A 22,595-nucleotide genomic window follows, 5' to 3' on the forward strand; every position below is an offset into this window, starting at 1 on the left:
ATAATAGTCGCATTAACCGGTCTTCCTTGTAAGCATATGGATATTATCCTATCACTGACAGCGTTGTACTTCAGGATAGATCTTGAAACATTCTTTCTGACAGTGAATGCAATACCATTCCTCTTCAAGTTGTCATTGCCAGCACAGTAGACTATATGATTGTCCAATTCAAAATGGCCAATACCAGTCCATTTCAGTTCACTAATGCCTAGGGTATCGATGTTTATGCATTCCATTTCATTTTTGACAATTTCCGATTTTCCTAGATTCGTACTTCATACATTCCAGATTCCGATTATTAACGGATGTTTGCAGCTGTTTCTTCTCATTTTGATTCATGCCACATCAGCGAATGAAGGCCCCGAAAGCTTTACTCCATACACATCATTAAGGTCCACTCTACTTTGAGGAGGCAGCTCTTCCCCAGTCATCTTCTGAGTGCCTTCCAACCTGGGGGGCTCATCTTCCAGCACTATATCAGACAATGTTCCACTGCTATTCATAAGGTTTTCACTGGCTAATTCTTTTCACAAGTAGACTGCAGGGTTCTTCTTCCTAGTCTGTCTTAGTCTGAAGCTCAGCTGAAACCTGTCCTCCATGGGTTACCCTACTGGTGTCTGAATACCAGCGGCTAGCTTCCAGCATCACACACGTGGGGGCTACCTCATTTAGTGCCTCTTTATTGATTATTGTCATCTTTCACATAGTGACATCACTGATTCCCTGTTTTCAGCTTTTTTTCTTCTTAATTTTTGTGCTTTCCCTATCTGAGTTGATGTCTGAATGCTCTGTTCTGTGTCCTAGTGCTCTGTTGATATCTAACATTATTGATTTTCTAACTAGAGAATTCCCTTTATTATTTCTTGTACTTTTGGTTTGGTTTTTGCACATTCCCTAAGCTTGTGTTTATCTGGAAATGATTTCATTTCACCTTCATATTTGAGAGACAGTTTTGCTGGATATATGATTCTTGGCTGGCAATTTTTCTCCTTCGATGCTCCATATATGTCCTCCCACTGCATTCTTGCCTACATTGTGTCTGCCGAGTAGTCCGAACTTATTCATTCTCCTTTCTAGATGATGATGTTGCTTATCCCTGGCTGCTCTTAAAATTTTCTCATTATCTTTGGTTTTGGCAAGAATGATGATAATATGTCTTGGTGACTTTCTTTTGGGACCTACAGTGTATGGAGTTCTAGGATAGATATCCCTTCATCTTTCACTCTGTCAGGGAAGTTTTCTGCCAACACACCTTCAACAATTCCCTCTGTATTTTCTCTTATCCCTCCCTGTTCTTGTATGCAAATCACTCACAAGTTATTCTTCTTGATAGAGTCTGACATGATTCTGCATTCCACCTCCTCAATGCTGTTACTCTGACTTCCTATTGTGTTGTCTAATTCTATAATTTTATTGTTAATCTTGTCAATTTCTGAATGCTGTCTCTATGGATTCTTGCAGCTTATTAATTTTTCATAACGTTCTTGAATAATCTTAATTTCTAAACTGCTTTATCTGTGTGTTCCTTGGCTTTTCTGTATATTGCCTGATATCATCCCTGATGTCTTCATGTGTTCTGTATATTAACCTTTTGTATTCTACATCTGGCAATTCCAGGAATACATCTTCCTCCGGGAGAGTCCTTGATTCTCTGTTTTTGGGAGTTTGCTGAAGCCAGCACAGTCTGCTTCTTTATGTGATTTGATATCAACTGCTGTCTCCGAGCCATCTGTAAGTTCTTGTAATAATTTATTTTATGTTTTCTCACTGTGTCCTAGCTTCTTGCTTTGTTTTGTTTCAAATGTACCCAAATAGGCTACTAGAGTGTGCTAACTTGATTATTGGAGCCTTTTTATTTTTGAAGCACTAATGTCCTGTTACCAGATGGTTAGAGCTGTTACCAGGTATATAAGCCTAAGAGTCCATTCACTATTCTTGTGTGGATTCAGCTCAGGTGTCCTGACAGTCGGTCACCTAGTGTGTGGTGTAGGCTCTCACCTACTATCTTAGAGGGGTAGTGATAATGGTTGTATGCACTGGTTTCTGGTAGCAGCAGGGGGTCACACTCTGAGGATGGCAGGGTGCTGAAAGTCTTCCCCCAAGTGGCAGTGAGGAAGGAGAGTCTCTGTTCTCTAGAGTGCTCTGGTGGGTGGGCTCTTTAGCTGTACCTTAGTCACCCAGTGCTTATCCCTGTAAAGACTGGTAGGTACCACTATCCTCAGACCCCTTTCATGACTGGCTAGGTGGCATGGGTGGAGCCTCAGCCCTCAGGTCTCTGCTGTGGGTAGGTGAGGGCTCTGTTTAATAGGCAGAGTGGTTTCAGACCTCCAAAACCTGCCTCTCCACCACACAGCTGAAACCATTACAGTCAGATCTCTAACAGATTTGCCCATGCATTATTATAGCCACCTGGATCCACGTAGGGGTGAAAGCCAAAGTCTGTGGATCACTTATGCCTGGACTGGAGCCACTTCTGCTCTGAGCTTTCAGTTTAGGGAAGTTGGGAAAGTATTTTCCCCATGTTTGTTAATTGGCTCCATCTCCCAGGCCTGGAGAGTGGCTCAGAGAGGGAGTGACAGGTTCTATCTCAGGCCCAGGGAATTCACCAGCTAATGAAGCCTGCAAGGGCAGAGGCGGGAGGGATGAGATAGATAGGACAGAGGACTTTCAGAAGAAAGAGCTATTAGATCCATGTGGTAAATTAGACAAAATCATCTATCTTGTACCGAGAGTGCTCTTTTATCACAGATTCCAGGATGCGTGTAGCCTGTGTGCACTGGCTGGTACCCACCAACATGGCCCCAGGGGGTTAGGGCTGCATTCCGTGCTTGCCTTCTTCCGCTAAAGCAGCTTTGTCCTAAACTCCACAGCCAGATCAGCAGCTGTCACACCAGGGGATCGGGGTGCTGGCACTTCATTTGCCTTTTTTCACTGAAGCAGCTACTTCTTAAATGCTGTGGCCAGCCCTGCTGTAGACACACCACAGAGTCAGGGGTGTGCCACTTAGCTTGTACTCTTTTGCTGAATCTGCCGTGTCTCAGGAAACCACCATCAGCCCTGCGACACTTGCACTGGAGAACGGTGCCGAAGACTCGGAGCTGAGGTGCTGTGTGGGCTCGGCAATTCATCACTGCTTCTGCACTGTCTCTTGCTCCTCTGTCACTCAGATCGATTCCTTAGTTCTGTGCTTGATCCTCAGGGTTTGTACATTGTCATATATATAATCGATTCACTTGTTTTCTCGGGTCTTTTTTGCAAGAGGGTTCAGGGGAAGCTTCTGACTAGTTAGCCATCCTGGCCCCGCCTCCTGAATCTGAATTTGAGACAGCACAAACAGGGGAAGCAGCCCTAGCCCCCAGAATTGACCTCCAGGGAAGCCCAGCCAGTGCACGCAGGCAGCGCAGCAACGCAGCTGACAGGAGAAGTCACCAGGAGGCAGTGACTGGTTTGGGAGCCTGGAGTGCGGCATCCCAGCCTGGGAACCTTGGCACTGGGCTTTGGACTGGGAGCGGAGGAACTGTCCACGGCTTCTGAGACAGCACAAACACAGGACGCAGGCCTGACCCTCGGGGGCAATATCGACCCAGCCAATGCACACAGGCTACGCACCCCTCGGGAATCTCAGATAAAACAGTCATCCCCAAGCAAGATAAGTAACTTTATCTATATTCCAGGGTGCTACCCTCTCCTATTTTTCTGATCCCTCCCCTCCCCTTCCCAAGCAGCTTCATTAACATTGGAATTTTCTGAGCCAGAGAGTGAAGTGCTCTGCCGTTTTTTTATCTTTTGGTCTTTTCCTAACCCATCCTCCTGGCCAGACAGGAGCAGCAACAAAAAACCGAGGGACCAAAAGTCCTTCCCTGACTTCCCGAAATTGGACTAAAAATACAGAACCAGCTCCAGCCAAGCATATGAGATCCACAGTCTTGGGCTTTCATCCCTACAGGGAACAAGGTGGCTATTATAATGCAAAGGCAAATCTGATAGTGATCTGACTGTAATTGTTTTAGTGGATTACTGGAAAAACAAGTTTCCCAGGTCAGATATCTCTGCATATTAAACAGAGCCCTCACTGACCCACATCGGGGACCTGAGGGCTGAAGCTCCCCCCAGACCACCTAGCCTCCTGCCTTAGGGGTCTGAGGATGGTGACACCTACCAATCAGTAGAGGTGCATGCATTGGGTCCCTAAGGTACATCTGCAGAGCCCACCCACCAAAGTGCTTTAGGAAGAGAGACATACCTACCTCACTGGCACTGGGGGGAAGCCTGTCAGCATCCTGCCCCCCATGGAGTGTGACCCCATCCTGCCACTAGAATCTGGTGCATGCAACTATCACCACTACTCCTCTAGGCGGATAGGTGACAATCTGCACCAAACACTTGGTGAGCCAAAATCAGATTCTACTCAAGAATAGTGAATGGACTCTTACGCTTCTATATCTGGTAACAGCCCAAACCAGCTGGTAACATGACATAAGTGATTCAAGGGCTACAATAATCAAGACAGTGCAATCTAGTAGCCCATCTACGTATATTGAAAGAAAACAAAACAAGATAAGACTCAGAGAACAGATATAAAATAAATCATTACAATTTCTTATAGATGGCTCAGAGATAGCAGTCGATATCAAACCACATAAAGAAGCAGACCATGATTGTTTCCACAACTCCCCAAACTAAAGAATCAAAATCTTTCCCAAATGCAGATACAATCCTGGAATTGCCAGATGCAGAATATAAAAAACTAATTTACAAAATGCTTCAAGACATCAGGGGTGACCTCATAAATGAAATAACGAAATCTATAGAAAAAGACAAGGAAGACACTGATAAAGCAGTTGAAGAAATAAAAAAGATTATTCAAGAACATAGTGGAAACATTAATAAGCTGCAAGAATCCATAGAGAGACAGCATTCAGAAATCCAAAAGATTAACAATAAAATTACAGAACTAGACAACGCAATAGGAAGTCAGAGGAGCAGACTCGAGCAATGGGAATGCAGAGTGGGAGATCTGGAGGACCAGGGAATTGACAGCAATATAGCTGAAAAAAAATCAGGTAAAAGAATATAAAAAAATAAAGAATCCCTAAGAATTATGTGGGACTCTACCAGGAAGAATAACTTGCGTGTGACTGGAGTTCCAGAACAGGGAGGAATAACAGAAAACACAGAGAGAATAGTTGAAGATCTGTTGGCAGAAAACTTCCCTGACATCAAGAAAGACGAAAGAATACCTATCCAAGATGCTCATCGAACCCCATTTAAGATTGATCCAAAAAGAAAATCACCAAGATGTATTATCATCAAACTTGCCAAAACCAAAGATAAAGAGAAAATTTTAAAAGCAGCCAGGGATAAAAGAAAGGTCTCCTACAAAGGAGAATCAATAAGAATAAGTTCAGACTACTCAGCAGAAACCATACACGCAAGAAGGCAATGGGATGACTTATATAGAGAACTGAAGGAGAAAAACTGCCAGCCAAGGATCATATATCTAGCAAAACTCTCTCTCAAATATGAAGGTGAAATTAAGACATTTACAGATAAACACAAGCTTAGAGAATTTGCAAAAACCAAACCACAGCTACAAGAAATACTAAAGGAAATTGTTTGGTCACAAAATCAATAATAGCAGATACCAACACAACACAAGGTCACAGAACAGAACATCCTGATATCAACTCAAATAGGGAAATCACAAACACAAATTAAATTAATTATAAAAAGAAAAAAATGCTCAAAACAGGGAATCATTGAAGTCATTATGTAAAAGATCACAATAATCAAAAAGAGGGACTAAATACAGGAGGCACAGAACTGCCATACGGAGAGGAAAACAAGGCGATATAGGATGATACAAGTTAGGTTTTTACTTAGAAAAATAGGGGTAGATATTAAGGTAACCACAAAGAGGTCTAACAATTCCATAACTCAAAATAAAAACCAAGAAAAACATAACAACTCAACCAACATAAATGCAACTACTATGAAAATGAGAAACACACAATTTACAAAGAAAAACGTCTCAGCACAAAGAAGCAAATGGAAAAAGGAAATTGTCAACAACACACAAAAAAAGGGATCAAAATGACAGCACTAAACACATAGAAACACATACTTATCTAAAATTACGCTGAATGTAAATGGACTAAATGCACCAATAAAGAGACAGAGAGTCTCAGACTGGATAAAGAAACACAATCCGTCTATATGCTGCCTACAAAAGACACACTTTACACATAGAGACACAAACAAACTAAAACTCAAAGGATGGAAAAAAATATATCAAGCAAACAACAAGCAAAAAAGAGCAGGAATAGCAATATTAATTTCTGACAAAATACACTTTAAAGTTAAATCCACCACAAAGGATAAAGAAGGACTCTACATAATGATTAAAGGGACAATTGACCAGGAAGATATAACCATATTAAATATTTATGCACCCAATGACAGGGCGGCAAGATACATAAAGAAAACTTTAACAGAACTGAAAAGTGAGATAACCACCTCCACAATTACAGTAGGAGACTTCAACACACCACTTTCCAAGAAGGATAGGACTTCCAGTAAGAAGCTAAATAGAGACACGGAAGACCTAATTGCTACAGTCAACCAAATTGACCTCACAGACTTATACACAACACTCCATTCAACAGCTGCAAAGTATACTTTTTTTTCTAGTGCACATGGTACATTCTCTACAATAGATCACATATGAGGTCATAAAAGAAACCTTTGCAGAATCCAAAACATCGAAATATTACAAAGCATCTACTCAGGCTACAAGGCCATAAAAGTGGAAATCAATGACAGAAAAATCAGGGAAAAGAAATCAAATACTTGGAAACTGAACAATACCCTGCTCAAAAGCAACTGGCTTATAGAAGACATTAAGGAGGGAATAAAGAAATTCATAGAATGCAATGAGAATGAAAACACTTCCTATCCAAACCTCTGGGACACAGCAAAAGCAGGGCTCAGAGGTCAGTTTATATCGATAAATGCACACATACATAAAGAAGAAAGAGCCAAAATCAGAGAACTGTCCCTACAACTTGAACAAATAGAAAGCGAGCAACAAAAGAATCCATCCGGCACCAGAAGAAAACAAATAATAAAAATTAGAGCTGAACTAACTGAAATAGAGAACAGAAAAACAATTCAAAGGATTAACAAAGTGAAAAGCTCGTTCTTTGAAAAAATTAACAAAATTGATAAACCATTTGGCAGACTGACTAAAGAAATACAGGAAAGGAAACACATAACCCGAATAAGAAATGAGATGGGCCATGTCACAACAGACCCAACTGAAATTAAAAGAATCATGTCAGATTATTACAAAAATTGTACTCTAACAAATTTGCAAACCTAGAAGAAATGGATGAATTCCTAGAAAAACACTACCTACCTAAACTAACACAATCAGAAGTAGAACAACTAAATAGACCCATAGCAAAAAAAGAGATTGAAAAGGTAATCAAAAAACTCCCTCCAAAAAAACCCCTGGCCCAGACGGCTTCACTGCAGAGTTCTACCAAACATTCTGAGAATAGCTACCACCACTACTACTAAAGGTATTTCAAAACATAGAAAATGATGGAATACTACCTAACTCATTCTATAAAGCCACCATATCCCAGATACCAAAACCAGGTAAAGACACCACAAAAAAAGAAAATTACAGACCTATGTCCTTCATGAACATAGATGCAAAAATCCTCAACAAAATTCTAGCCAAGAGAATTCAACAACGTATCAAAAAAATAATCCAACATGGCCAAGTGGGATTTATACCAGGTATGCAAGGTTGGTTTAATATTAGGAAAAGCATTAATGTAATCCACCATATAAATAAAACAAAAGACAAAAACCACATGATCTTATCAATTGATGCAGAAAAGGCATTTGACAAAGTCCAACACCCATTCATGATAAAAACTCTCAGCAAAATAGGAATTGAAGGAAAATTCCTCAACATAATAAAGGGCATCAATACAAAGCCAACAGCCAATATCACTCTAAATGGAGAGAGCCTGAAAGCATTTCCCTTGAGAACGGGAACCAGACAAGGATGCCCTTTATCACCGCTCTTATTCAACATTGTGCTAGAGGTCCTAGCCAGAGCAATTAGGCCAGACAAAGAAATAAAGGGCATCCGGATTGGCAAGAAAGAAGTAAAATTATCTCTATTTGCAGATGACATGATCTTATACACAGAAAACCCTAAGGAATCCTCCAGAAAACTACTGGAACTAATAGAAGAGTTTAGCAGAGTCTCAGGTTATAAGATAATCATACAAAAATCACTTGGATTCCTCTACATCAACAAAAAGAACAACGAAGAGGGAATCACCAAATCAATACCATTCACAGTAGCCCCCAAGAAGATAAAAGACTTAGGAATAAATCTTACCAAAGATGTAAAAGACCTATACAAACAAAACTACAAATACTAGTGCAAGAAACTAAACGGGACCTACATAAGTGGAAAAACATACCTTGCTCCTGGATAGGAAGACTTAACATAGTAAAAATGCCTATTCTACCAAAAGCCATCTATACATACAATGCACTTCCGATCCAAATTCCAATGACATTTTTTAATGTGATGGAGAAACAAATCACCAGCTTCATTTGGAAGGGAAAGAAGCCCTGGATAAGTAAAGCATTACTGAAAAAGAAGAAGAAAGTGGGAGGCCTCACTCTACCTGATTTCAGAATGTATTACACAGTCACAGTAGTCAAAACAACCTGGTACTGGTACAAGAACAGGCACATAGACCAATAGAACAGAATGGAGAACCCAGATATAAATCCATCCACATATGAGCAGCTGATATTTGACAAAGGCCCAGTGTCAGTTAATTGGGGAAAAGACAGTCTTTTTAACAAATGCTGCTGGCATAACTGGATATCCATTTGCAAAAAAATGAAACAGGACCCATACCTAACACCATGCACAAAAACTGACTCCAAGTGGATCAAAGACTTAACATAAAGACTAAAACGATAAAGATCATGGAAGAAAAAATAGGGACAACGTTAGGAGCCCTAATACAAGGCATAAATGGAATACAAAACATTACTAAAAATGACAAAGAGAAACCAGGTAACTCGGAGCTCCTAAAAATCAAACACCTATGCTCATCTAAAGACTTCACCAAAAGAGTAAAAAGACCACCTACGGATTGGGAAAAAATTTTCAGCTGTGACATCTCCGACCAGCACCTGATCTCTAAAATCTATATGATTCTGTTAAAACTCAACCACAAAAAGACAAACAACCCAATCAAAAAGTGGGCAAAGGATATGAACACGCACTTCACAAAAGAAGATATTCAGGCAGCTAACAGATACATGAGAAAAATGCTCTCGATCATTAGCCATTAGAGAAATGCAAATTAAAACTACAATGAGGTTCCATGTCACTCCAGCAAGGCTGGCATTCATCCAAAAACCACAAAATAATAAATGTTGGAGAGGCTGCGGAGAGATTGGAAGTCTTATACACTACTGCTGGGAATGTAAAATGGTACAATCACTTTGGAAATCTATCTGGTGTTTTCTTCAAAAGTTAGAAATAGAACTACCATACAACCCAGAAATCCCACTCCTCAGAATATAACCTAGAGAAATAAGAGCCTTTACACGAACAGATATATGCACACCCATGTTTACTGCAGCACTGTTCACAATAGCAAAAAGCTGGAAGCAACCAAGGTGTCCATCAACGGATGAATGGGTAAATAAATTAGGGTATATTCACAAAACGGAATACTACGCATCGATAAAGAACAGTGACTAATCTGTGAAACATTTCATAACATGGAGGAACCTGGAAGGCATTATACTGAGTGAATTTAGTCAGATGCAAAAGGACAAATATTGTATAAGACCACTATTATAAGATCTTGAGAAATAGTACAAACTGAGAAGAACATATACATTTGTGGTTACGAGAGGGAGGAGGGAGGGAGGGTGGGAGAGGGTTATTTGCTGATTAGTTAGTAGATAAGAACTGCTTTAGGTGAAGGGAAGGACAATACTCAACACAGGGAAGGTCAGCTCAACTGGACTGGACCAAAAGCAAACAAGTTTCCAGGATAAACCGAATGCTTCGAAGGTCAACGGAGCAAGGGTGGGGGTTTGGGGCCTATGGCTTAAAGAGACTTCTAAGTCAACTGGCAAAAAAATTCTATTATGAAAACATTCTGCATCCCACTTTGAAGCGTGGCATCTGGGTTCTTAAATGCTAACCAGTGGCCATCTCAGGTGCATCAGTCAGTCTCAACCCATCTCGATGAAAGGAGAATGAAGAACACCAAGGTCACATGATAACTACAAGCCCAAGAGACAGAAAGGGCCACATGAACCAGAGACTTACATCATCCTGAGACCAGAAGAACTAGTTGGTGCCCGGACACAACCGATGACTGCACTGACAGGGAGCACAACAGAGAACCCCTGAGGGAGCAGGAGGACAGTGGGATGCAGACCCCAAATTCTCATAAAAGGACCAGACTTAATGGTCTGACTGAGACTAGGAGAATCCCGGCAGTCATGGTCCCCAAACCTTCTGTTGGCCCAGGGCAGGAACCATTCCCGAAGACAACTCATCAGACATGGAAGGGACTGAACAAAGGGTTGGAGAGAGATGCTGATGAAGAGTGAGCTACTTGTATCAGGTGGACACTTGAGACTGTGTTGGCGTCTCCTGTCTGGAGGGGACATGGGAGGGTAGAGAGGGTTAGAAACTGGCAAAATTGTCACGAAATGAGAGACTGGAAGGAGGGAGCAGGCTGACTCATTGGGGGAGAGCTAGTGGGAGTATGGAGTATGGAGTAAGCTTGTGTGTGACAGACTGACTTGATTTGTAAACTTTCACTTAAAGCACAATAAAAATTATTAAAAAAGGAAAGTAGTTACCTGCAGAGAATGGTACGGCTTTGCTCCAAAATCCTGCAGATCTGTGCAGTGATTCACCAAAAGGGCCTGTCCTTCAAAAGAAGGATGAAGAAAAAGGCATTGGCCAGATCAACGGCTGCATACCAGGTACCAGGAGATGTGTTAATTTGCAGTTCACTCCTCCAAGGAAACTCCTCTTCCAACAGATTGGCTGCTCACATCAGATCACAAAATGGAGGCTGATTACATAATTTCTGCGAAACCCCTGAGAATCATGGCCTAACCAAATTGATACATAACATTAACTATCACAGTGGTGATGAAAATATTCTGAAGTAGGTACTGATGATGGTTGAATAAGACTGTAAAAGTATATAAAGCCAGTATACTACACACTTAAAAATTATTAAAACAAATTTTATGAGAAATCTACCAGTTAAAATAGCATAAACTATGAAGTATAAACTGATCTGGGAAAATATTACCACAAAACCAAAGAAATTCCCGCTCAGGTGAGTTGAAGAAAGGGTGTGTTTCTGGAGCTGATGTCCCCTAGCTGTGAATGAGGGATGGCCGTGGAGGACTTGCAGCAAATGGCTCAAGCTCTGGAGACTGAGGCAGAGCTGGAGATGGAGGACCTGGTGCTCTATAGAGCTCTTATGTTGAGCAGGAGCCGGATCGACATCAGCAGGTGATCTGGGAGCCATTCAGGAGGTGGCTACGATTGAATTCTACGCCTCCAGCTGACTGCCATCTGACGCTGGTGATTGAGCTGGTGACGGTATAGTTGGTGCACTGTGGAGCTCCAGTGTTAGTGCAGGAGCAGGATAAACATCAGCAGGTCATCCAGGAGCTGGTTCTGAAAAGGACCCATGTGATCCCTGTCCACTGGAGCTCACAATCTGTAGGGGAGACATGAAGATGGATAAAAGCATGAAAACAAACACATGCAAAGAAAAAAGCATATTTTATAGAGAAAATAAAGCAGGGTGCTGTGAGATAAAGTTGGGGTGTGGTCCAGGAGGCCTCACTAAGGTGACATTTATGTCTGACCAGAATGACAGGAGGCACCAGCCCTGCGCAAGTCTGGGGACAGCGTGCCAGGGAGAAGACAGAGCTGTTGCGGAGACTGGGACACAGAGGTGAGTTTGTCCAGAGAAGTGGTTGAAATGCAGCCAGTAGAGCTAGAGGGAGCTGAGGAGGAGAGGAGGCAGGGAGGAGGAGAACAGGTCCAGGACCCATGACCTGGTGGGCTGGTGGAGTTCTTTCTTGCTCTGTGATAACAGAACCCCCAAAACTAATGACTCACAACACACAACAGCACACAGTCTCTCTGGGCCAGGAACGCAGGCATGGCTTACCTGGTGACTGCTCCAAGTTCTCAGGAGCCTGTGGTTGTGGTCTCAGCTGAGTCTTGACTGCGGACAATCTGCTCCCTACTCACTTCCGTGTTATCAGGAGGACTCCATGAGCTTTTGGACTGGGGGGCCTCACTCCTGTCTGTCTGTTGATCAGGACCCTCCCTCAGGTCTTTGTCACATGAGTCTCTCCATGGGCAGGTCATACATCACAGCTGCTGCCTGGAGGGAGAGAGAAAAATAAATGACAGACAGAGATGACTGAGAGAGAAACAGAGAGAGAGGATAAAAGAGAGCCAAGAAACATTGCCCCAAATGGGGTCATTATGAATTGAAATCGACTCAATGGCACCTAACAACAACAACACTCTTGAGAAGTGAGTCCCTGAGTCCAATCCACACTGAGGGGAGGGGGTCACACAGGATGTGGAGACCAGGAGGTAGGATTGCTGGGAGCCATTGTGCAGGCTGCGTATCCGCTAGTCTGAGATGAGGCACTGGGTCAGATTCTAAATATAATGGAAGTTATCAGAGGGTTTTATGCAGAGGGTGACATCTGATGTTCATTTAATTCCAAACCCCTCCTGGTGCAGACTGGGAAATGAGGCCAAGAGGGGAAGTGACTTTCCCAAGCTCACACCACCAGAACCCAGCCCTGTTTGGAGATATACTCCATGCTGCTTCCCACACCTGCTTGAAATTCTTCCATGTCTGAGTTTGTGCATTAGCTACAGGGGCAGGTTATCCAATAGGCAAGGTAAGCACGGTGAACACCACATCTTTGATGTGGCAAAACCCATGTGAAATTCTTCACTACAGGTTAGTAAGTAAGCACAAGGAGACCTGTGTTTACCTTGCTTACAGGGTCATCTGCCCCCGTCAGGGATTGTAAATTTGAAAAGAGGCTTTGATTCTGTAGGAAGGTGCTGTGGGGTTGGGAGAAACAGATGCCAGCCATACCCAGAAGCAGAGTATTAGATGTGCTGAAAAAATGTGAAAAGGTGAAACTGTTCATTACACATAATCTGACAAGCAGGTAAGCCCTGTGCTTACCTTGCCTATTAGATAATCCACCCCTGATTAGTCAGCCCACAGGTTCTACAGGTGTTATCTCACATATACCTGACGAGTTCCCTGGGAAGAAGATGACAGAATGATTCCTATTGTGTGGGTAAGGGGACTGAGGAGGCTCTGAGAAACACAAAGACTTGTTCACGGTCACAAACTGGTTGACAGGGATGACCTTTGTCTGAACCCAGCTCTGTCAGCTCAAAGCTGGGGCCCTGGCTGCACCCAGGCCTTCCTCAGGTTCTGGGGGTGGGGGTGGGGAGGGCTGTGTTGGTGTCACTGTGTACAGTTATAGAGATGGCATGGGGAGAGGTGAGCACTCAGCAGCCCAGAGGAGACTTTGGGGAGGTTTTATCTGCCATCAGGACTAAGTCAGGAGATCCAGGACATGACCTCACTTCCTTGACGACAGAGTACATAGAACTTGGAACCCTGGTAACCAGGGACCCACATTCAAAACACAGCCCCCTACCCAGCTCACTTGAGTGGAGACATTCAAACTAGAAACATGTTTTCTTCTTGTCTCCCATCTTCCCTTGTATCAAATCTTGAGAGACCCAGGAGTTCGACACTTCCACGAAGGCTGAGACATGGTCTCATCCCCCACCCACGAAAGCTCAGGCCATTTACCAAAAAGAATCCAAAGGTAACACAGGGTGGCCCAGGGCTGCCAATCCAGGCCAGGCCACCACTGTGACCCCACCTGGGAAGCCCCACACCCCTCCCCAAGGTCATACCACCCCCCAGGACATGCCAGCCCTTGTCCTCATGGGGTCCCTGGTAATAGGGGCTGGGAGGAAATGTGGACAGAACTGATGAGGCAGAAAGTTGTTGGATGAGGCAGGGTCCATTTGGGAGAGAGGTGGTGGGGGTCAGGGAAGGAGGAGCCATGTGACCGGGGGAGATCTGGGAGGGGAGGAATAATAATGAGGATGATGAAAATTGGGCTGCTGCTTCAGGACTAGCAGCACACATTGAGGGCAACCCCAAGCTCCATCCCCACGACCTCTCACCACACTGGGTTCATGGGGCTGAGTCTGACCGTGGCTGGGCCTAGTCCATTAGGTTGGGTGCCTTGGGGAGGCTGGGGGCTGGGGTAGCAAATGGGGAGGCCTCTTTCACTTCCCTGCCCTGACCCCGCTGATCGCACAGAACAGTGGGATGTAAGTCTACGCAGGGGTTCCAGTTCAGACGAGGCCGTAGGGAGGGACTGTCGGAGTCACAGGCTAAGTCAGCACTCTCACCTGGACCTTCTCTGAGATCCAGCTCACCCTGAGTGTGGCAGTCAAAGTGCAGCCCTACCTACTGGCATTTCCTGGGCCACTGCTGACCCTGTGCCAGCCCAGCTTCTGCCAGATCCTGCTGCAGTAATTAGAGGTTGATTCCTCTATCTGGGGACATGGTCACGGCTGGATGGTACAACCCCCAGGCCGACCCATCCAGCATGGGAAAACTGGGAGCTCCTCACAGGCACAAGGGCTTGAGGGGCAGAAAGAGAAGGAGGCGGCTCAGAGGGGCTCTTGACGCCTCCCTGGCCGCTGCCGGCACTGTCTCTGCAGAACTCCCCACAGGAGATCCCCAAGGAAAAGGAGAATGGCATCATCTCCTCGGTTTACCCCAAGAAACGGGCGATGAAGGGCTGCCACAGGTTGTGGGTGAGTGCAGGGGGAGGGGAGTGACGTCCCTACCCAGGGACCCAAGATGCCCAAGACACCACCCTGTGGACCTCAGGTCACTCCCAGGGCTTTCCCTCTTGAGGGTCCCCAGTCCCCTCGCAAGAAAATGATCTTCCCCCCCTCCCCCACTGTCCTCCCTGCCCTGGCCAGCCACAAAGTCACTCTTCCCATAGTTGTAGGAATATCAGAAATGAGGTTTTTATACTGTCTTCACTTCACATAAGCACATGCATATTTTGCCTGTTGCTGCTGTTTTAGTGTTTAACTTTCAACCCCAGGGTCTCAGGCAGCAGTCGGCTGGGCTCTCCTTGCACAACTTCTCCCACCTTCACACATCATCACACTTGGCAGGCTTCTTTTATCCTAAAACGAGGGCTTAGGCTATGACACATCTTTTTCCACAACCTGCAATCTCAGGGAACACATCACGTGACCCCTTCAGGTCAGGGGCTCTAGCCTGACTCGCTGCAGAATGTTCCAGAAGGGAGGCCTGTCCCCACAGTGACTGAGCCTCTCTCTGCTGCTGGCCCTGGACTGATGCCTTCTGCAGGGCTGCAGGAACGCTTACGTGTGTCCTCACACACTCACCCACCCAGGACAGACTCCCAGGAGTGGCATGCTGGAGGGGAGGATGCACACATTTCAAGTTAGGATCACAAGAGCCAGACTCCTTCCCAAAACAGCGGTCGCAGTCCCGTGGCCCAGCAGTTTGTGATGCTGGCCACGTCTCTGCATTGAGCCTGTTCCAGGTATTATGGTTCTTTTCTGTTTTGCCAGTCTGCTGTCAGGGTGGCCAACAGAACTGCAGGGTGGCTCCGAGGCACCCGTTGGCCCTAAGAAGCTGAACCGCCTCTCAGTCCTTTACCGATCATTCACATTTGCGCTCCCTGGGCCATCTGTTCAGATCCTCAGTTTTACGGGGGTCTTTCTCCCACCCCAGGGTCTCTAGGTTCTCAACCTTGTATGTGTCTGGGTGCTCCAAAGCTTCATGTTCTTAAAACCCCCTTTAATGCACAGAAAGAAAAATCCATGTCTTGCCTATCTCATGGGTGTGTCTGCTGTGTGCACTGTCTCCAGCTGGGAGGGAGTGAGCTTGCACCAGACCTTCCCCTCCGAGTCAGGAGCAGAGCAGGCTTCATGTAGCACAGAGGGAACATCATGGAACACTAATGTCAGACAGTTCTGGGCTCTGACCAGGTGAACTCGGGAAGACACTGGATATCACCAAGTCTGTGTTTTCTCAATGGGGTGTTTTGTGAAGACTCACTGGGATACTGCTCTTCCTTCAGGGAGATAACAATGGTTACTCAGTTAACGAAATCCTTCAGGTTCCTAATGTTTCTAATCAGCCCCCACCTCCAATTCTGCTTGGAAATCCAAGTCCTGTTTGCTGCTGAAGGCACTCATGTCCCACCTCCTGCCACAGGTCACTGAGGGACAGGGAGTGCCTGGTCTAAGCTCCAGGCCCCCAACCCTCCTGGTGGTTTATGGGGTTGCCTCTGACAATATGTTCCTCCTCTGTCCCACCTCAGTGTGTCTGTGGTTCAAACGAGGACCTGGATGAGGCCTGGGTGATGAAAACCTTCAAGGCAGGCTCAATGGAGAAGCTGGTGGAGCTCCTGGTGCCCGCTTTCCTAAAGGGTGACTTCTCCTACATCGACATCTTTCTGCGAACCTATAGAACCTACGCCACCACCCAGCAGGTCCTAGACCAGCTACTCCAAAGGTGACTGCACTGCCCTCCACAGCCCAATGGGGACTCTACTCCCTACCAGCTGTGAGTCTGGAGAATGCCACTTCACCACTCAGAGCCTCAGTTTTCTCCCCTGAGAAGCGGGCTGATAAAGGTCCAATCAGGTAGAATTACTGTCAGGACCACATGGGATAATCCACGGAGAGTGTGTACCCGGAGCCCATCTCTATGGTAAAGGGTGCTGGAGGGGCTGGGATCTTCACATGTTCTCCATCACGAAGAAGCTGTCTGCTTCACTCCTCACTGACTACGTGCCCTTCAGCAAACCTACCTCCTATTTCTAAAGGGGATGTTGAGATTCCATTTAGTGTGTCCTTGTCCTTGGTATCAACAGAACTGGATTTGATTTTTGGTTTTGGGTTGTCCTTGGTATAGCCAGAAAAGAGATCCCTGCAGGCTGGAAGAGAGGCTACAGGACTCTCAGATAGCTGGGAAGGTGCTGGGTGGGTTCACTCATTCACCAATGATCCGTGAAACCCCTACTGTTGCAGACAATGTTCTGGGTATTTAGCATTGTTCAGTGAACAAAGCAGATAGAAAGCCCTGCCCTCCTGGGCCTCCATTCCAGTCCGAGAGTCAGACAGGAACACTAGACATCTTAAGCAAGTAGTGTCCACAGTGCATTAGATGTGACACCCTCACACCACCTCTAGGTATGGATGTAACCACCCCTATTCTGCTGAGTACGGTGAACCCCAGGAGCAGCTGAAAGGGTGAGTGGACTTTGTGTGGAGAAGGAGGGGCTCTGATCTTTACAAAAGGTCGGAGGCTACAGGGGACCTGTGTCTGGATTGGGGTTGGCAGACCCTGGGCCCCATTCATCTAGATTCCACTAGAGGGATGAGTTTAGGGGTGCCCCCTGCAGGACGTATGCAATCATAGAGAGATGGGAGTGGAACCTGGGTGTCCTGGGGAGCAGAGGGGAGGCTGGGGGCTCAGAGAGGCTCCTGAGACAATTCATCCTCCCAAAATTCCTTCACATCACAGGTTGCCCCCTTCTGTATTTGGGGCCCAAAACAGGAAGTGGGGGGGGGTTGGGGAGTGGAGAAAATTGCTCCCAAATCCCCGTCCCCAGTCATGGGTGCTCAGCTGCATGTGGGGCCCCTGTTCCAGGGGAGAACAGTGTCCATGGGAGAAGAGACCCTCACACATGTGCAGACAACCAGGCAGCATGCTGGTGCACACACACGCTCCAGAGGAGGGGCATCATGGCCTGGACATCTGGGTCAGGGGATGGACCCTGTGTGTCATCCAGCATCAGATACTCCTGAAGCACTACTGTGTGCCGGGCTGTGAGATAAACATGCAGACACATATTTCTGTGCCCTTAGCGGGTTACTGTCCAGTGGGGAGAGGGCCAGGGGACAGAAATGGATGTAATTCAGGCTCCCCAAGGAGGGAGAGTTGGTCAAACCATGGATGGGGAGCTCCCTGGGACAGGGCTCTGTGCTAGCCCTCTGTCAGTAACCAGGCCTGCCACTGCCAGGATAACCAGAGGGTGTGATGCAGGGTGGTCCTGACCTTTGGAAGGGCAGGGGCAGGCAGAGGGACTGGCCCATTGCAAGGGTGCCCTGGGAGGGCAGTGTGGTGGGAAAAGACAGGCCTCTGAGCCTGCTCTTCACCACCCATCCCTAGCGTCATCTCTTTTATCCTGGGCACATGGCTGAAGGAATACTCGGAGGATTTCAATCAGCCCCCAGACTTCCCCTGCCTAAAGCTCGTGCTGGAGTACGTGCAGGTGAACATGCCAGGCTCACATCTGGAGCGCTGTGCCCAACTTCTCTTGGCACAGCTGGATCAAATGGAGGTCACTGAGGCAGAGCCAGAGGGTGAGGAAGACTGGGCATGACTGCATGTGAGCTTGGGAGGGGCACGACGGAAAAACCCCAGGGGTTGGGGTTGAGCCAGAGCTCAGAGTAACGTCACACCCTCCTCTGGTGGACCACAGTCTGGGAAGACTTTCCGGGGTGGAAAATCTTGGGAATGGGCTTCTCTTTGTGGCAGTGGGTGTTTTCCATTATTGGCAAGGCATGAGGAGAGGCAGTCATGTTGGTGAACCTTTCTCCTCTTGCAGCTCCAGAGCCGGGGCCAGCGCCAATGGTAAAAGGAGCTCGAGAGCTATCTTTGCCCCAGGAACCGGCTCCTGGACAATCTCCTGGGGTACATTCGGTTCCTGTAGCAGCGCCGAAGTGCCATAGTGCACCGCCTACTATTTCATCGCCTGCAGCACTGGCACCAGATGGAGAGCTGGCAGGAGGGGCGGACCCCTCTCCTGGGCCACCTCCAGATATGGCTCCCGGACCACAAGCTGATGTCAGTCCTGCTCCTTCTGCTGCTCCAACACCAGAGCTACAGAGAGCACCAGCTATTCCATCGCCAGCTCCATCGCTGGCACCAGACCCGGAGCTGCCTGAAGGGTGGGATTCTCATCCTGGGCCACCTCCAGAACCGGCCCCTGTACCACCTGGTGAGGTTGATCCTGCTTCTGCACCAAAACCAGAGCTCCACAGAGCACCACTGCTTCCATCACCAGCTCCTACAGTGGAACCTGATGAAGAGCCAGAAGGAGGCTCAGATTTGTATCCTGAGCCACCTCCAGAACCAGTTCCCGGACCACTGCCTGATGTCAATCCTGCTTCTGCTCCTGTTTCAACACTGGAGCTTGACGTAGCCCAGGTCTTCCCCCAGGTCCATCAGCAGCATCAGATGGAGAGTCCGATGGAGAGGTGGATTCCCATCGTGAGCCACCTCCAGAACCGGATCCTGGAACACCAGCTGACATCGATCCAGCTCCTGCTCCAACACAGGACGTCGACAGAGCAACAGCTACTCTGTCACGAGCTTCAGCTCTGGCAGCAGATGGATAGCCCGCTGGAGGTTCACGTTCTTAATCAGGGCCACCGCCTGAGCCAGGCCCTGGACCACCTGGTGATGACGATCCTGATCCTGTACAGACACCGATGCTCAATACAGCACCGCCTATCCCATCAACAGATGGAGAGCCCGCAGAAGAGCTGGATTTTTACCCTGGGCAACTTCCAGAACACACTCAAGGACCGCTTCCTGAGTCAGATCCCGCTCTTGCAGGAACATTGGACCTGGGTACAACAACAGGTCCTCCATCACCAAGTCGAGCACTGCCACCTGACACACAGCCTGCTGAAAGATCAGATTCTCTCCCTGGGCCAAGACCATAACCAGCTCCTGGACCGCCTGGTGAGGTCCATCATGCGCCTGGACTAACACTGGGACTCCACAGAGCAGCATCACCAGCTCCAGCACTGGCACCAAATGGGGAGAAAGCTGGAAAATGAGATTCTTATTCTGGGCTACATTCAGAGCTGGCTCCTGGGCCACCGGCTGATGTCAACCCTGCTCCTGTACCTCTACCAACACCAGGGCTCAATATAGCCCACAGCCGTCCATCTCCATCTCTGGCCCCGGCACCAGGGGAAGAGCCTGCTGGAGGGCCCGATTCCCATCCTGGGCCACCTACAGAAATGATTCCTAAACCACCTGCTCCTGCACCAACACCGGAAGTCCTTAGACCACCAGCTATTTCATCACCAGGTCCGGCGATGGCGCTAGACAAAGAGTCAGCTGGAGGGGCAGATCTCCATCCTGGGCCACCTCCAACTGGCTCCCGACAAACAGCTGATATCGATCCTGCTCCTACTCCAACACTGGAGCCCCACAGGCTAATAAATCTTCCACCGCTAGCTCTGCCTCGGGCACCAGAGGCAGAGCCACTTGCCATGCCTCCTTCACAGCAGCTCCTCATTCACAGCCTGGGAACATCAGCCTCAGAACCAGACATTTTCTTCTTCTCACCTCAGTGGGTGTTTTTTCGATTTTGTTTTTTTTCCAGCTCAATTTATACTTTATAGCTTATACTGTATTAACTGGTAGATTTCTTATTAAATAAAGTTTTGTTTTAATAGCTTTAAAGTGTGTCATATAGTGGCTTTACCTACTTTCACAATCCTATTCAACCATCACCAGTATCTACGTCAGAACACTTTCGTCACCACTGTGATGGCTCATGTTACGTGTTAACTTAGTTAGGCCATGATTCTCAGGGATTTGGCCGAAATTATGTAATCATCTTCCATTTTGTGATCTGATGTGATCAGCCAATCAGCTGGAAGAGAAGCTTCCTTGGGGAGGTGGCCTGAAAATTAATATATCTTCTGGGGTATGCAGCCATTAGTCTCACTGATGCCTTTTTCTCTATCCCTGTTTTAAAGGACCACCAGAAGCAGTTTGCCGTCACTTGGTCAGGCCAGCAATACACCTGCACTAATTTATCTCGGGGGTATATCAATTCTCAAGGTGTATGTCATAATTCAGTCCTCAGGGAGCTTGATTGCTTTTCCTTTCCAGAAGGCGTCACATTGGTCCATTATATTAATGGCGTTATGCTGACTGAACCTAGTAAGAAAGAAGGATCAATACTCTAGACTTATTGGTAAGATGCTTGCATGCTAACCCAAAAACCAAACACACTGCCATCGAGTCCATTCCGCTTCGTAGTGACCCTACAGGACTGATTAGATCTGCCCGATAGAGTTTCAAAGGAGCACCTGGAAGATTCGAACTGCGGACCTCTTGGTTAGCAGCTGAAGCACTTAACCACTGTATGCCACCAGAGTTTCCTTTGCATGCTAGAGGGTGGAAAATTATTCTGACAAAAATCCATGTGCCTACATCTCAGTGAAATTTCTAGGGCTCCGGTGGTGTGGGGGATGTTGAAATATTCCTTGAAAAGTGAAGGATAAGTTGATGTATCTGGCCCTTTCTACAGCTAAAGAGGAGGCACAACACTTGTTGGGCCTCTCTGCGTTTCGGAGGCATCATATCCCTCATTTGGGTGTGCTGCTCCAGCCTATTGATCACGTGGTTTGAAAGCTGCACCTTTTGAGTAGGGCTCACAAGAGAAAGCTCTGCAACAGGTTCAGTCTGACGTCCAAGCTGCTCTGCCACTTGGGCCGTATGATCTGGCAGAGCCAGTGGTTTTGGAAGCGACAGTGGCAGACAGAGATGGTCTTTTGAGTCCTGTTTAGAGTCTCTGGCAGGCCCCTATTTGTGAATCACAGTGCAGATCCTTAGGATTTGGGAGCACAGCCCTGCCATCCTCTGCATTTAACTACTCTCTCCTTTTGAGAAACAGCTTTTGGCTTGTTACAGGGCCTTAGTAGAGACTGAACACTTAACCGTAGGACACCAAGTCACAGTGCATCCAGAGCTGCCCATCATGAACTGGGTGTTGTCTGACTTACGGAGCCATAAAGCCAGATGTGCACAGCAGCACTCCATCATTAAATGGAAGTGGTACACACGATATCAGGCCTGAGCAGGACCTGAAGGCTCAAGTAAGTCGCACGAGGAAATGGCCCAAATGCCCATGGCCTCCACCCCTATTACATTACTTGCCCTTTCCTAGTCTTCATCTATGACCTCATCATCAGTTAACTGAGGAAGAGAAAACTGATGTCTGGTTTACAGGTGTTTCTCTGCATGATATGCAGGCACCATCTGAACATGGACAGTGGCAGCAAAGCACTACAGCCCCTTTCTGGGACCTCCCTGAGGGACAGTGGTGAGGGAATAGCCTCTCAATGGGCAGAACTTCAATCAGTGAACATGAGTTTTCACTTTACTTGCAAGGATAAATGGCCAGATATGCAGTGGTACACTGATTCATGGGTTGTGGCCAATAGTTTGACTGGATAGCCAGGGACTTGGAAGGAACATGATTGGAATTTGGAGCCAAGGAAGTATGAAGAAGTGGCATGTGACAGACCTCTATGAACAAGCCAAAGAAGC

General features: G+C 46.7%; 1 protein-coding gene across 1 annotated transcript in view; it reads right to left on the reverse strand.

Moving 5' to 3' along the window:
* Positions 1 to 12,337: 12,337 nt before the first annotated feature.
* LOC126068350 (uncharacterized) overlaps positions 12,338 to 22,595 on the reverse strand; it is a 115,774-nt gene continuing 105,516 nt past the window's right edge. Inside the window, exon 2 of the transcript XR_007515612.1 lies at positions 12,338 to 12,494. The gene's annotated coding sequence lies outside the window, so the exon portion shown is untranslated. The remainder of the gene's footprint in view (positions 12,495 to 22,595) is intronic.

This window comes from Elephas maximus, chromosome 27 (assembly GCF_024166365.1).
Source record: "Elephas maximus indicus isolate mEleMax1 chromosome 27, mEleMax1 primary haplotype, whole genome shotgun sequence".
Lineage (NCBI taxonomy): Eukaryota > Metazoa > Chordata > Mammalia > Proboscidea > Elephantidae > Elephas > Elephas maximus.